The following is a 15,178-nucleotide window of genomic DNA, read 5'->3' as shown; positions in this document are numbered from 1 at the left end:
TCGTATGCTTTGAGTACCTTCATTCCATGCCTTGTTTTGCCATGATATGTTCCTGTAGCATGTTGTTATCTTGCTCTAAACATTGCTTCCTGATGTTAAATTCCTGACTTGTTGTTTTTTTTCACTAAGTCTGTAACCTGATATCTTTTGCTCTTTTGCCATGCTTGTTTGAGCCTGCTATTGAGTGAATTAGCCGTAGCTCAGTGTTCATCTTTTGTAAAGCATCTTGAGTGGATCCCTGCCATGTGTTTTATTGCTATGTTAGAGTGTAGTAGCTTTTTGTTCTTGATGCATTTAGATGGCTTCGTGCTGTTAATCGCAGATCGGTGCCATATTTGTTTTGCTTGCCATTTGCAAACCGTGCATCCGTTTCTGATGATCTTTATATCAATTTTGACCGAAATCAACTCCTCTTTCCAATGGCACTCTTGGTTTTCCACGTTGAGGCCTGATTCAATCTTTCCCTTCCGAAACATGCATATGCATCGCATATCACATCCCGCATATCATGCCATGTTTTGCATCATGTTGCTTGCGCATTGCACCGTGGTTAATTGTGTCTCCCTTTTCTTGTGTTCTTGCCTTGGGTAGAGCCAGGAGACGAGTTCATGTTTGAGGACCCGTTGAGTACGCTTACGAGGATCAAGCCTTCGTCTTCTCGGAGATCTTTGCAGGCAAGATGACCATACCCTCGAAATCACTTCTATCTTTGCTTGCTAGTTGCTCGCTCTTTTGCTATGCCTATGCCGCAATACCTACCACATGCTATATCATGCCTCCCATATTGCCATGTTAAACCTCTATCCCACCTTTCCTAGCAAACCGTTGTTTGGCTATGTTACCGCTTTGCTTAGCCCCTCTTATAGCGTTGTTAGTTGCAGGTGTAGATGAAGTTTGTTCCTTGTTGGAACATGGATATTTGTTGGGATATCACAATATCTCTTATTTAATTAATTCATCTATACACTTGGTAAAGGGTGGAAGGCTCGGCCTTATGCCTGGTGTTTTGTTCCACTCTTGCCGCCCTAGTTTCTGTCATACCGGTGTTATGTTCCTTGATTTTGCGTTCCTTACACGGTTGGGTTATAATGGGAAGCCCTTGACATTTCGCCTTGAATAAAACTCCTCCAGCAAGGCCCAACCTTGGTTTTACATTTGCACTAACAACCTAACACGTTCCCTTGGGTTCTGTAGACTCAAGGGTCATCTTTATTTTAAACCCCCGGGCCAGTGCTTTTCTAAGTGTTGTTCTGAAACGGGCAGCCTGCGGGGCCACCTCAGGGCAACTCGAGGGTTGGTTTTACTCATAGCTTGACCTATCCGGTGTGCCCTGAGAACGAGGTACGTGCGACTCCTATCGGGATTTGTCGGCACATCGGGCGGCTTTGCTGGTTTAGTTTTACCATTGTCGAGATGTCTTGTAATCGGGATTCTGAGTCTAATCGGGTCTTCCTGGGAGAAGGAATATCCTTCGTTGACCGTGAGAGCTTGTGATGGGATAAGTTGGGACACCCCTGCAGGGATTTGAACTTTCGAAAGCCGTGCCCGCGGTTATGGGCAGATGGGAATTTGTCAATGTTTGGTTGTAGAAAACCTGAAACTTAACTTAATTAAAAAGCGTCAACCGCGTGTATAGCCGTGATGGTCTCTTTCCGGTGGGTCCAGGAAGTGAACACGGTGTTGGAGTTATGCTTGAACGTAAGTAGTCTTGGATCACTTCTTGATCATAGTTTCTCGATCGTGCTTTGCCTTCTCTTCTCGCTCTCATTTGCGTAAGTTAGCCACCACATATGCTAGTACTTGCTGCAGCTCCACCTCATACCTTTTCCCCACCTATAAGCTTAAGTAGTCTTGATCGCGAGGGTGTGAGATTGCTGAGTCCCCGTGACTCACAGATACTTCCAAAACCCAGCTTGCAGGTGCCGATGATATCGTGTAGGTGACGCAACCAAGCTCAAGGAGGAGCTCGATGAAGACCTTGGTCGTTGTGTCGTTCCGTTTTTTAGTTGATCAGTAGTGGAGCCCTGTTGGGACGATCGGGGATCTGTAGCATTAGGGGTGGTCTTCTTCTATTTTGGTTCCGTAGTCGGACCTTGATTGTATCTGGATGTTGTAATGCTTTATTCATGTATTGTGTGAAGTGGCGATTGTAAGCCATCTATGTATCTCTTTCCTTTTTCAGTACATGGGATGTGTAAAGATTACCCCTCTTGTGACATTGCTTACAATGCGGTTATGCCTCTAAGTCGTGCTTCGACACGTGGGAGATATAGCCGCATCGTGGGTGTTACAAGTTGGTATAAGAGCCTTCCCCGACTTAGGAGTCCCCTGCTTGATCGAATCGCTGGCGTTGTTGAGTCTAGAAAAATGTTTTGAGTCATTTAGGATTATATATATCGGAGAGTAGGATTCTTTTTACTCCTCAGTCCCTTCGTCTCTCTGGTGAGGCTTCTTGACGTAGAGTTTTGACTCTTCTCTTCTCAAATTTCACTAAATTTTTTTAGGATCACGCGGGTATCTTGGAATCATTCCGATGGTTTTGTGACGAGAACATTGTTCTTGGTGCCTCCTGACATTTAGGGGTTGTGGCAGTGGCCCGGGGAGTTGAGCTCCGAGGTGTTGTTGTCACAATTTTATCGTTACAGTTCTGGAATACCTGAGTTTCGCCGACATCGAAAATCTCTTTTATGGAGTTGTTGGTGAGATAACCTCGACGCCACCCAGTACTGGGGCGGGAGTTCGGGAGTATTGGCATAACTCGTATAACAGATGCTTTTCGAAGGTTGAGGTAAATGATTTCCGAAGGTTTCTTGGTTATGTGTTGAAGGATGGATACAGCTGGATGTAGGATTTGTTAGTTTTGGGTGAGATATTATGCTTCCCCTGTATCCCCAACACCTGATTGCATAACCGGGAAATTTCGGGAGTTGATAAGTGGGAATTCAAGTAGCTCTTAGGATATCTTTTCGATAGATGTATGATATGAAATTGGGGTTCGACGTCTAGTGGTCCGTCTATCCACGGTTGGTTTTATAGTGGTCTCGTTGTGTCTTAAAGAGTCCTTGGCTATGCTGACTCGGGGACGCTTCGTATGTCATGTGCACTGCCTTGTACATGATGGTCATGTACGATCTAGCCCATGTAGGCCCCACCATGAAAACTTCGGACGAAATCTCTATCATATGTTTGTTCCGGTTTATTCTGCAAGCCAATCCTTTGTTTTGTTTTGAGTTGTGGTATTCGAGTTGCTTCGAAGTCAAATGCTGATTCCATACTTTTCCTAAGTGGTGTTCTCATACTTCTATGTGAATACTAATCCTTCATGATAATCGAGATTGTCATGTCAATTCTTTCCAACTAGTGTAATTCTCTTCAAGATGATCCTATCATTTGTCTCATCCGCAAGATCAACTCCAAGTCTTCTCAACGTTGTCTGTTTCATCCGTCCCAAGTTGCTTTCGTTCTTCCCCCCCTCCCCCCCTTTCTTTTCTTCAAGGACTCGGAGTTCTTAATCAAGTATCCTTTTATCGATGGGAAGTCTCTCCATTCTTTTCCATCAATATTCTTATCCAGTGATTCTTAGGAGGATACTAAGGAAGCCTCAAGTTCGTCACTTTTCTCTCGTTTTATTCTCCGGTGGATCCAAGTCAAGCTTTGTTGATCATATCCTTTCCTCATTTCAAATGTCTTCTCTTGCCGGTGCACCTCATAATCATTCCCCGCTCGCTATTCTATTGTTCCGGAGTGCTCAAGATATCGCGAAGATTCGTGTTTCCACTCTGCTTTCATTCAAGCTCTTTCGAGGTCTTACCTTATTCTAGCCATTTAATTCAACCGGTGCATCCTCTCTTTTAAATCGTTCAACGGTGTTTCTCTTGAGTGGGACCTAACCCACGGGGTTTTTCCTAGGATCTTACCTAACTCTTCTATTTTTCTAGAGCTATCCTCAAATTCACTTCCAAGTTTGACGTAAGAATGAATTTTTCATCAGTCAAATGCTTTTCTCCAAGATCTTTCAAATTCTTTTCACCGTTGGCTCAACCTTTTCTATTCTTCATCCTGGAGAATCTCAACAATTCAAAGTGGTGTTTCTCGTCTCCATTCTCAACATTTGAAGACCGAAGAAGAGTTTTCCTCTAAAACTTGCTCCATTCTCTTCAAGATTCATGGTTCTAGCTTGTTGCCATCCTCTCATAATTGTTTTCGGCTGTGAGAATTCTTTTAACCCTTCTGGAGCAATTGACGAGTCTTTTCAGTTTCATTCTCCAGAGCCCATCATCTCAGAAGTACTCATTCTCAGCTTTCAGCTCCTTTTCTCTAAATCTTACCGGTGCATCATTCAAGTATTCCCTAATCAACTCGGGATCTCTTCGTTCACTTGTATCTAAATCCCCTCAAGTATCTTCATTCGTTCTCTAATTCTTCCTGGTGTTTTGTTATCTTTTCTTCGTTCATTCTCAATTTTTACGGTGGTTCGTTCAAGATTTCTCTTCCTTCGTTTTCATACCAATTCATTCATTGTTTCAATCCTACCAGTGGTTCATTCAAGACCTTCCCAAGTTTGTGCTATATCTATTTTAATCCTTTCTACGAGAATAAGTAGTATGTCAAATCCGTTGCTTGTCATCAAGTTATATTGATGAAGGATAAGCATAATGTAATTCTTATTCTTGTTTCACCGAGTGATTAATTCCTTATTCTGAAGGTTCATCAAAATTCTTGATCTCAATTATCCATTTTTCCTTACGGAGTGCCAAGCTTTCTTGGTTATATCATTTCAAAGCTTCTTCTTAGCACTGCAAGCCTTCTCCTGGAGTCCTTTTCAACTTTCCCTTTCGTTTGATCATTCTTTTACCGGAGTTCTTCATGGAGGATCTACATGATGGTTCATCAAGGATTTAATTCCTTCTCCAAGCGTTCATCAAGATTCTTTTTAGAGGAGCTCAAATTTTCTTCATCTTGCAATCTGGAGTGCAATTCTTTCTACTGTATCATTGGAGGTGGTATTATGTCATTCTTGATAATCTGAGTTCATGTTTCATGATTCACATGTTGTTGAGAATGAGGTATTTTAAATCCACCAATCCCTTCTTTGGAATTATCTTCGGTTATATTTCACCTAAAGCATTCCTTAAGGATTGTTGCTTTTATGGTGCTTATAAATGACCCAGGGCCTTCATTTATCCTTCCGGTGAGATAAGCTTCTCATCTCCTTGTTGATATCAATCCAATCTATCGTTTCCGTTAGTGGCAGAATTTCACCTCTTGATTTTGATATGTTCTCCATAAGCCCACTACAACCTTGTTCTTTTGTTGTTGTTAATCCAACTACTCATTTCTAGCATTTGTTGTTAGCATGCTCTCCCAAGATCTTGTTTTTCCATCCGTCCATTCCATCCCATTCTTTCATTTCTTCAGGAGGCTTTGTGATGTGCTCTTTTCAGTCACCATATCGAATTGTGAAGATCATGATCTTTTCATGCTTATCCAATTAATCGGAGTGTTGTGCCCCTTTGCTCAAGTTCTTTTCCTCTTATCAAGTCTTGCATCTCTTTTCAACCAGAGTGCAGCCCGAATTTGTTCTTCCTTGTTCCTCTTTCCTAATGGAGTGATTGTCAACTTCGTTTATCTCCATTGTATTCTTTTCTTCAAGTTGTTCAACCTTTCAAGGTTCTTTGGTTTCACTCGTTTGTCAAAGAAGCAACTAAGTTTTACCTCTTCTCTTTCCTCTTTCGTTTTTCTCTCCAGTGCCATTCTAGATCTCGAGACGAGATCCTCTCGTAGTGGTGGAGTGTTGTAACGCCCTGAGACCGATGTGCTAGTTGTCTTCCAGTTATTCGCTGTTGTTGCCTTTTCATTTGCTTGCATGCCATGCATTGCATATCATGTCATCATGTGCATTTCATTTGCATACATGTCCATCTCATGCATCCGAGCATTTTCCCCGTTGTCCGTTTTGCAATCCGGCGCTCCTATGTCACCCGATGTCCCTTTTTACCTGTTTTCGTGTGCGGGTGTTAAACATTCTCGGATTGGACCGAGACTTGCCAAGCGGCCTTGGTTTACTACCGGTAGACCGCCTGTCAAGTTTCGTGCCATTTGGACTTTGTTTGATACTCCAACGGTTAACCGAGGAACTGAAAAGGCTTCGTGTGTGTTGCAGCCCAACACCTCTCCAAAGTGGCCCAAAATCCACCTAAACCCCCTCCATCATCTAGGCCGTTCGATCACGATCGTGTGGCCGCAAACCGTGCTCAATTTGGAGCCTCCTAGCTCCCTCTACCTATATATATGTGGCTCTCCCCGAAAATTCGCGCAGTCTAACCCTAATCCTCTTCTACCTCGTGCCCGGACAAATTTCCCCGCCGCCGGACATGTCCGTGCCGCCGCGCCGGACCAATCCGGCCTCACCACGTCACCACCGCCGCCCTCTCTCTCCTCCAGCCCCGCCGCCGGCCCGCGCGGCCCGAATCGGGCCCGCGGGGCCCATCTCGTCGCGCCGCCCCTTCCTGCTCGATCCCGAGCCGGGTCAGGCGAGCACCTCGCCGCCCCATGCCTCGCGCCGCCGTTCGCCGGCGCGCTTCGCCGTCGCCACGCCGATCGCCTCCCGCCGCCGCCCGCGGACTCGCTCGCCGCGCTGCCCCGCGCTCTTCTCCGGCCGCCGCATCCGCCGCCTCACCGCCGCCTCTACTTCCTTGTCGTGCCGCCTCCTACCACGCTGGTGGCCCGCCGCCGGAGCTCGCTCCGCCGCCGTCCTTCCTCACACCGGCGAGCCGCCCTTCACCAGAATCCGCGCCGGCCAGATCCGATCCGGGGAGTGGGATGAGATCCACCACTCCCCCAAACCAAACACCCTCGTCCCCGTTCCGTACTGCGCCGTCCCAGAGCTCCTCGTCCTGGGTTGACTTTTCGCGAGGGTATATTTCTCTAAGTCCCCAGATCTGCATATTTTCATGCCACATTCATCGCATCATAACCCTGCAACCGTGGCTCCGTTTTGGGTGTGTAGCATATCAAATTGTTCGTCTCCACGAGTACTTCATTTCATTCCATTGCACCATGTTCATTTGAGCTCATCTTGATGCCCTAAATGCTGTTGCAATAGTGCTATGCCATGTTAGTTTCAGACTCTTATCAGTAATTGGACATTTGTCATTTTTGCCATGATTGATGTGTGCCTCCTATGATCATGAGCCCTACATGAGTTTTGAAGTATGCCATGCCATCTTTACAGGGGTGTATGCCATGTATTTTTGTGATCTTTGTGGTGACTAGCACAAGCATGCAAAGAAGCCATCGTAATGTTGCTGATTTCAGGGACTTAGAATTTCACTAAGTCCTTTTCCTGCTGTTATTTTTATGCCATGTATTCTTGTTGCTACAGAGTGATCCATGCCTCTTTTGAGCATGATCAGTAAGGATGTTTTGTAGATATTGTTGTGCTCTATCCATTCGTGTCTTTGTTTGCAGTCATGGAGCACCCTAGCTTGACTCAATCGAGCTCTACTTTTGCTATAAAATGTTCCTGGCAGAATGTTTACGTGTTAAGCATTTTTGCCGAGGTTGTTGTAGTTGATCCATGCATGCTATGTTGTTGTTCTTGCCATGTTTAGCTTCTATGCCATGTCTTCTTGCTGGGTGTATGCTTAGTTTGTCATGCTTTGCCTTGTGGTGAGTGCATTGAGCTCGTTAACATGCCTACTTGATGTCTGCTTTGCCACGTTCCAGTTTTCTACTAAGTCTGAATCTGTTAACGATAATTGCTATGTTCACATGGTTGCCATTGTATTTTCTGATTCCTTTTGGCTTATGGTTAGTAAGGGACTTTTGTCGTATGCTTTGAGTACCTTCATTCCATGCCTTGTTTTGCCATTATATGTTCCTATAGAATGTTGTTATCTTGCTCTAAACATTGCTTCCTGATGTTGAATTCCTGACTTTTTTTTCACTAAGTTTGTAACCTGATATCTTTTGCACTTTTGCCATGCTTGTTTGAGCCTGCTATTGAGTGAATTAGCCATAGCTCAGTGTTCATCTTTTGTCAAGCATCTTGAGTGGATCCCTGCCATGTGTTTTATTGCTATGTTAGAGTGCAGTAGCTTGTTGTTCTTGATGCATTTAGATGGCTTCGTGCTGTTAATCGCAGATTGGTGGCATATTTGTTTTGCTTGCCATTTGCAAACCGTGCATCCGTTTCTAGTGATCTTTATATCGATTTCGACCAAAATCAACTCCTCTTTCCAGCAGCACTCTTGGTTTTCCAAGTTGAGGCCTGATTCAATCTTTCCCTTTCGAAACATGCATATGCATCGCATATCACATCCCGCATATCATGCCATGTTTTGCATGATGTTGCTTGCGCATTGCACCGTGGTTGATTATGTCTCCCTTTGCTCGTGTTCTTGCCTTGGGTAGAGCCGGGAGACGAGTTCGTGTTCGAGGACCCGTTGAGTACGCTTACGAGGATCAAGCCTTCGTCTTCTTGGATATCTTTGTAGGCAAGATGACCATACCCTCAAAATCACTTCTATCTTTGCTTGCTAGTTGCTCGCTCTTTTGCTATGCCTATGCTACGATACCTACCACATGCTCTATCATGCTTCCCATATTTCCATGTTAAACCTCTAACCCACCTTTCCTAGCAAACTGTTGTTTGGGTATGTTACTTCTTTGCTCAGCCCCTCTTATAGCGTTGTTAGTTGCAGGTGTAGATGAAGTTTGTTCCTTGTTGGAACATGGATATTTATTGGGATATCACAATATCTCTTATTTAATTAATGCATCTATACACTTGGTAAAGGGTGGAAGGCTCGGCCTTATGCCTGGTGTTTTGTTCCACTCTTGCCGCCCTAGTTTCCATCATACCGGTGTTATGTTCCTTGATTTTGCGTTCCTTACACGGTTGGGTTATAATGGGAACCCCTTGATAGTTCGCCTTGAATAAAACTCCTCCAGCAAGACCCAACCTTGGTTTTACATTTGCACTAACAACCTACCACATTCCCTTGGGTTCTGTAGACTCAAGGGTCATCTTTATTTTAACCCCCTCGGGCCAGTGCTTCTCTAAGTGTTGGTCTGAAACGGGCAGCCTGCGGGGCCACCTCGGGGCAACTCGAGGGTTGGTTTTACTCGTAGCTTGACCTATCCGGTGTGCCCTGAGAACGAGGTACGTGCGACTCCTATCGGGATTTGTCGGCACATCGGGCGGCTTTGCTGGTTTAGTTTTACCATTGTCGAGATGTCTTGTAACTGGGATTCCGAGTCTGACCGGGTCTTCCTGGGAGAAGGAATATCCTTCGTTGACCGTGAGAGCTTGTGATGGGCTAAGTTGGGACACCCCTGCAGGGATTTGAACTTTCGGAAGCCGTGCCCGCGGTTATGGTCAGATGGGAATTTGTTAATGTCCGGTTGTAGAAAACCTGAAACTTAACATAATTAAAAAGCATCAACCGCGTGTGTAGCCGTGATGGCCTCTTTCCGGTTGGTCCGGGAAGTGAACACGGTGTTGGAGTTATGCTTGAACATAAGTAGTCTTGGATCACTTCTTGATCATAGTTTCTCGATCGTGCTTTGCCTTCTCTTCTCGCTCTCATTTGCGTAAGTTAGCCACCATATATGCTAGTGCTTGCTACAGCTCCACCTCATACCTTTTCCCCACCTATAAGCTTAAGTAGTCTTGATCGCGAGGGTGTGAGATTGCTGAGTCCCCGTGACTCACAGATACTTCCAAAACCCAGCTTGCAGGTGTCGATGATATCGTGCAGGTGACGCAACCAAGCTCAAGGAGGAGCTCGATGAAGACCTTGGTCGTTGTGTCGTTCCGTTTTTTAGTTGATCAGTAGTGGAGCCCTGTTGGGACGATCGGGGATCTGTAGCATTAGGGGTGGTCTTCTTCTATTTTGGTTCCGTAGTCGGACCTTGATTGTATCTGGATGTTGTAATGCTTTATTCAAGTATTGTGTGAAGTGGCGATTTTAAGCCATCTATGTATCTCTTTCCTTTTTCAGTATATGGGATGTGTAAAGATTACCCCTCTTGCAACATTGCTTACAATGCGGTTATGCCTCTAAGTCATGCTTCGACACATGGGAGATATAGCCGCATCGTGGGCGTTACATTAGACTACTTAACCAAATAAAAATCTAACATTTTCCCAATTTTAGTTGTGGGCAGATTTTAGCAACTTAGCACAACTCAAGCAATCAACCTACAGATGCAATTCTAAGAGTGTAGCAGTGTAAAGTAAAAAATTGCATATGAAGGTAAAGGGAAGGGTTTGGAGAGTGCAAACACAATGATGACACTGAGATTTTTGTCATGGTTCTGATAGGTGGTTCCATCGTACGTCCACATTGATGGAGACTTCAACCCACAAAGGGTAACTATTGCGCGAGTCCACGGAGGGCTACGCCCACGATGGGTCCACGAAGAAGCAACCTTGTCTATCCCACCATTGCCATCGTCCATGAAGGACTTGCCTCACTCGGGTAGATCTTCCTGAAGTAGGTGATCTCCTTGCCCTTACAAACTTATTGGTTCAACTCCACAATCTTGACGGAGGCTCCCAAGCGACACCTAACCAATCTAGGAGACACCACTCTCCAAAAGGTAATAGATGGTGTGTTGATGATGAGCTCCTTGCTCTTGTGCTTCAAATGATAGTCTCCCCAACACTCAACTCTCTCTCACAGATTTGGATTTGGTAGGAAGATGATTTGAGTGGAAAGCAACTTGGGGAAGGCTAGAAATCAAGAATCTTGTGGGAGGATTGGAATATCTTGATCTCAACACATGAGTAGGTGGTTCTCTATAAGAAAATGAATGCTGGAAGTGTAGGCACGTTCTGATGGCTCTCTCACATATGGAGAAGGGGGTGGAGGGGTATATATAGCCTCCACACAAAATCCAATTGTTACACACATTTGACCCAACTCGGTTATACCGAATAGAAGAACTCGGTGAGACCGATTTAGTTCAAAATGTGAATGTAGGAATCTAGATGGGACCGACTAGAACAACTCGGTGGGACCGATGTGCTAGGGCTTAGGGAAAACATCAACTCAGTGGCACTGATTGCATCAACTCGGTTAGACCGAAGTGAAGCAATAAGGCAACAGAGAGAGTGTCAAGCAAACTCGGTCGGACCGATTGCATGACTCGGTGAGACCGAAATAATACAACAAGTGACAGAGTGTTTGCAAGGCCATCTCAGTGAGTCCGAGATCCATATTGGTGTGACCAAACTGTTTAGGGTTTCTGGTTGTGGCTATGTCATATGAACTCGGTGGCACCGGATAGAATGAATCGATGGGGCCGAGTTGGAGTTTGGTATTTTGACATATTTGGAATGAGAAAGTGGTTGAGGGTTTTGAAGCAATATCACTAAGCATTTGAGCAAGTAGACCATTAAGAAACACCTCATCCCCTTTTAGTAGTATTGGCTTTCCTATGGACTCAATGTGATCTTGGATCACTAAAATAGAAATGGAGAGTCTTGAGCTTTTGCCAATATGTTTCGTTTGCATTTTGAGGGGTCCACATCTCTAGTCCATGCCATGCCATTGATTGAACTTTCTGAAATATTAAACTTGAATGGACATTAGTTCAATGAGCTATATGTTGTTATGAATTACCAAAACCACTCGGGGATTAGTTCCACTTCCAATCTCCACCTTTTTGGTAATTGATGGCAACATATAGATCTTAGCTTCGACAAATGATAATATGAATGAAATACATCGTTGCTTTGAGAAGTATGTGATACGCAAGAGCTCCCCCTAAATTTGTTCATGATTTAAAATTTGTGTTTGAATGCAAATGCACAATCGATTAGGATCATGGGTCACTCTTCCATGTCACATACATCTTGGTGGAGCGCTCAAAATGATAAGAATTAAATAACATGCACTCATCACCAAAGATACAAGTGATTGATAATGCACAAACATTCATAGATATAATCATGCAAGCACACATTAAGCGTAGTATGATCAAACACATGATCACATAAGTATCTCACGAGCATAACACAAATGTAGCATAGGTAACAACAACCAAATCAAAAAAGTAGCAAGTCAAACAAAACCAAACCAACAAAAGGCAAAAGGCACTCTCTCTTGAAGCCTATGATCTATAAACTTTCTCCCCCTTTGGCAACAAGTTACCAAAAAGTTCAAAAATGTATAGTGCTATACGACACTCTAAGCACGATCTCCGGGAGCTCATGAAGGGGTCTTCAGGCTTGTAGCTCCGGTGTGCGTAGATAGCACGGAGAGGAGTCCATCTACAAATGCCGCTGCTGAAGTCTGTGGAGCTGGTGGAGTGGATACTGGAGGAGCAACTGTGGCAGTGGCTGCAGGTGCTGAGATGGTAGTCCTGGAGTCTGCAACTGGCATAGCTGATGACCTTTGTGCCCTTTGCACTTTCTAGAATCTATCAGTTGTGGTTCTAGGATCATTGTCCTTAGCATCATGCCTTAACTTCTCCACAATGGTTTGAATCTCTGTGACCTTCATATCAAGGTCATACATATTGGTCTCAATGATCCTCTAGAGACTCTCCTGATTCTGAGATAAGGTGGCCAAGCTCTTTAAATCCTCATGGTAGCCTCAAGCAGATAATTAAGCTGATCTTGCTTGGTCTTGAGATTCACTATTGAAGCATATGGAGCACTTGCTGCCTTCGCTGATTTTGTAGCCTTTGCTTTCTCGATCTTCTCCTGGGCCCCTGCAGATGTAGGATGAGATGGATCCATGACAACCTCGTTGTCCTCAAAATCAGGCCTAAGAGGTAGGTGCTCTTTGTCAAGAAGATATGTCCCAGTTCCAACCTTGGAGTTGATCAACATCTGGATGTGTGGGACATATCCACAAGACATCTTCTGGTTGGCTGCTGTCCTCTTCACTGTCTCAACGATCAAGCTCATGACTTTAAACTTTTGAGGAATGTCAAAAGGATGAAGCAAGTTGATGGAGTGACCACGTATCATCCTGTGATCTCCAGACTTGGGCAACAGAGTATGCCTCAAGATAGTGTTCATTTTGGTCAGTCCTGCAAGCAAATAGTATATAGAACCTATCTTGTGTGTTCCAAGGCTGCATCAGGTATAGGGTTGTACATGTTGTCCATTGAGTTGTGATCCTTCCTGGGTTTGCTGTAAACATCAAGATCATGTTCTCCTTCCTTTGGATCATTGATAAGCTTGGACCATTCAGAAATTTAGGATTGGTATTTGGTTCCCTCAGTCATCCAGACAATCTTTCCATTAGGGTAAAAGTGGGCAGTGGAGTAGAACTGCATGATCATCTCATCGTTTCATTTTGTCAACTTCTATCCAACAAACTTGTCAACTCCATTCAGCCTGAAGCTCTCATGCACATGGGGAAAATAGTATTCATTGGAGTCAATATATTTCCAGTCAATCCATTTCATATCAGAGACTATGGGCTTCTTGTCAAGTAGCACAGTCTCATAGAAGTCCTACTGTTCTCTAGTATGAAAACGATAGTACACAATAGTCCTTCTTGTGGCATATGGATCAGCCTGTCTCCATAGTCTTAGACCATGATCCTTCCTCAACTTCATTTTCTGCCATAGGATGATCATCATCATGATGTGTAACCTTGGGCTTTAATTTCCCGAGCACTAGTGGCTCTTAGTCTTCTAGGACCTCAGGCACTAGGGCCTTATTCTTCTCTGCAGCTGAGATGTTCCTAGTTGATCTCTTTGGAACAGAAGCCTTGGGTGCTTGATCTGGAGCTATAGGCTTGGGGGAAGACTTGGGCTTGGAGGGAGCAACACCAGTATTGATGGCATCAACCATCAACTTCTGTCTCTTGACAGGAGGTGCAACAGGCTCTTCCTCCTCATCATCATCTTCTTCCCTCATGGAAGGTCTTCCAAGCACTATATCAGTAGTTGTTCTAGCCCTCTTCTTCTTTCCTCCAGTAGCCTCATCATCATCAGATTGTTCCAATAGTTTCTTGAGTTGAGGCTCTAACTTTGGACATTGGAGCTCTTCTAGCAGGAGCCCTTTTGGAAAGGCATGGCTTAGTGGCAGCAGCAGCACCAACATATTCCTTTTTCACAACTTTCTTGGAGGTCACTTCCTCCTCAATCGCAAAGTCCTCATCCTCACTTTCAGAATTCCTTTTCTTTCTTTGTCTGGTAGCTGCCTTTGGCAGGTTGCTGGGAGTGCTCCTGCTTCCCTCGTAATACCTACCAAAGGGCACTACAAAAAAAGACACATCCTATGACGCCCCAAGACCGGAGCTTCAAATGCCTTCCAGGGTTTCCGGGTTTCGTCGTGTGATTTGTTTGGTTCATTGCATTCATCTTTGCATCATGTGCATTGCATCTTGTCATCATGCCATCATGTCATTTATTTTCTTAACTTAACTAAATAAATGGCATGGATCTTTGATCCATTTAAATCGAGGGAATTCACATGATGATTCTCTTTATAACATATCCTCCCGATATTAGGGAGCTATATTAAATATTCCATTTTCGGAATCACCCATGAACACACTTGCAAATAATCACATGCCTTTTCTCGCTTCAAGTTTGGTCCCCAAACTTTGCCCATTATTTCTTTCATCGCTTGCTGGAGCTCTACAAAAATTCTCAACATTTTTGGATACTCCTAAAACCTGTCCTAGTTCAAACATTTTGAATTAAATTCAAATGAGTTTGAATTTAATCTGTCAATCTTGGCCATTTCTATTTTCTCGGAACGTGCAAATTTTTACGGGTCCGTGAAAATTATCCCCGTGCCCAAATTCTTCCTCTAACCTTCTCTTCTCTCTTTTCCCTTCTCTTATTTCTCTGTTTTTGTAAAGAGAAGGAAATGGTAGAGAGAAGAGCCCGGCTGGGCCTCCCAGCCCAGCTGCAACCTGCCAAGCCGGCTCCATCCCCGCGGCCCACCTAGGCCTAGCCAGCCTTCTAAGGCCCAGCCGCCCCCTGCCTACGTAACCCTAGCACTCCCGCATCGCTACCCCCTGGCCCGATCCCCTCGTCTTCTCCCTCGTTTCCTCGCGCCGCCTCCTACCCGATCGATCTCCCTCGTCTCCTTCCTCCACCACCACCGCTGCTCTGCTTCCCCTCCTGCAACCTCGTCCCCGACGCCACCTTGCACCCGCCTTGGTCGCCGCCAAACTCTGCACGCCGAGCCCTGCCC

Source organism: Triticum urartu, chromosome 3 (genome assembly GCF_003073215.2).
Source record: "Triticum urartu cultivar G1812 chromosome 3, Tu2.1, whole genome shotgun sequence".
NCBI classification, from domain to species: Eukaryota; Viridiplantae; Streptophyta; class Magnoliopsida; order Poales; family Poaceae; genus Triticum; species Triticum urartu.
Note: the sequence above shows the minus strand (reverse complement) of the source record.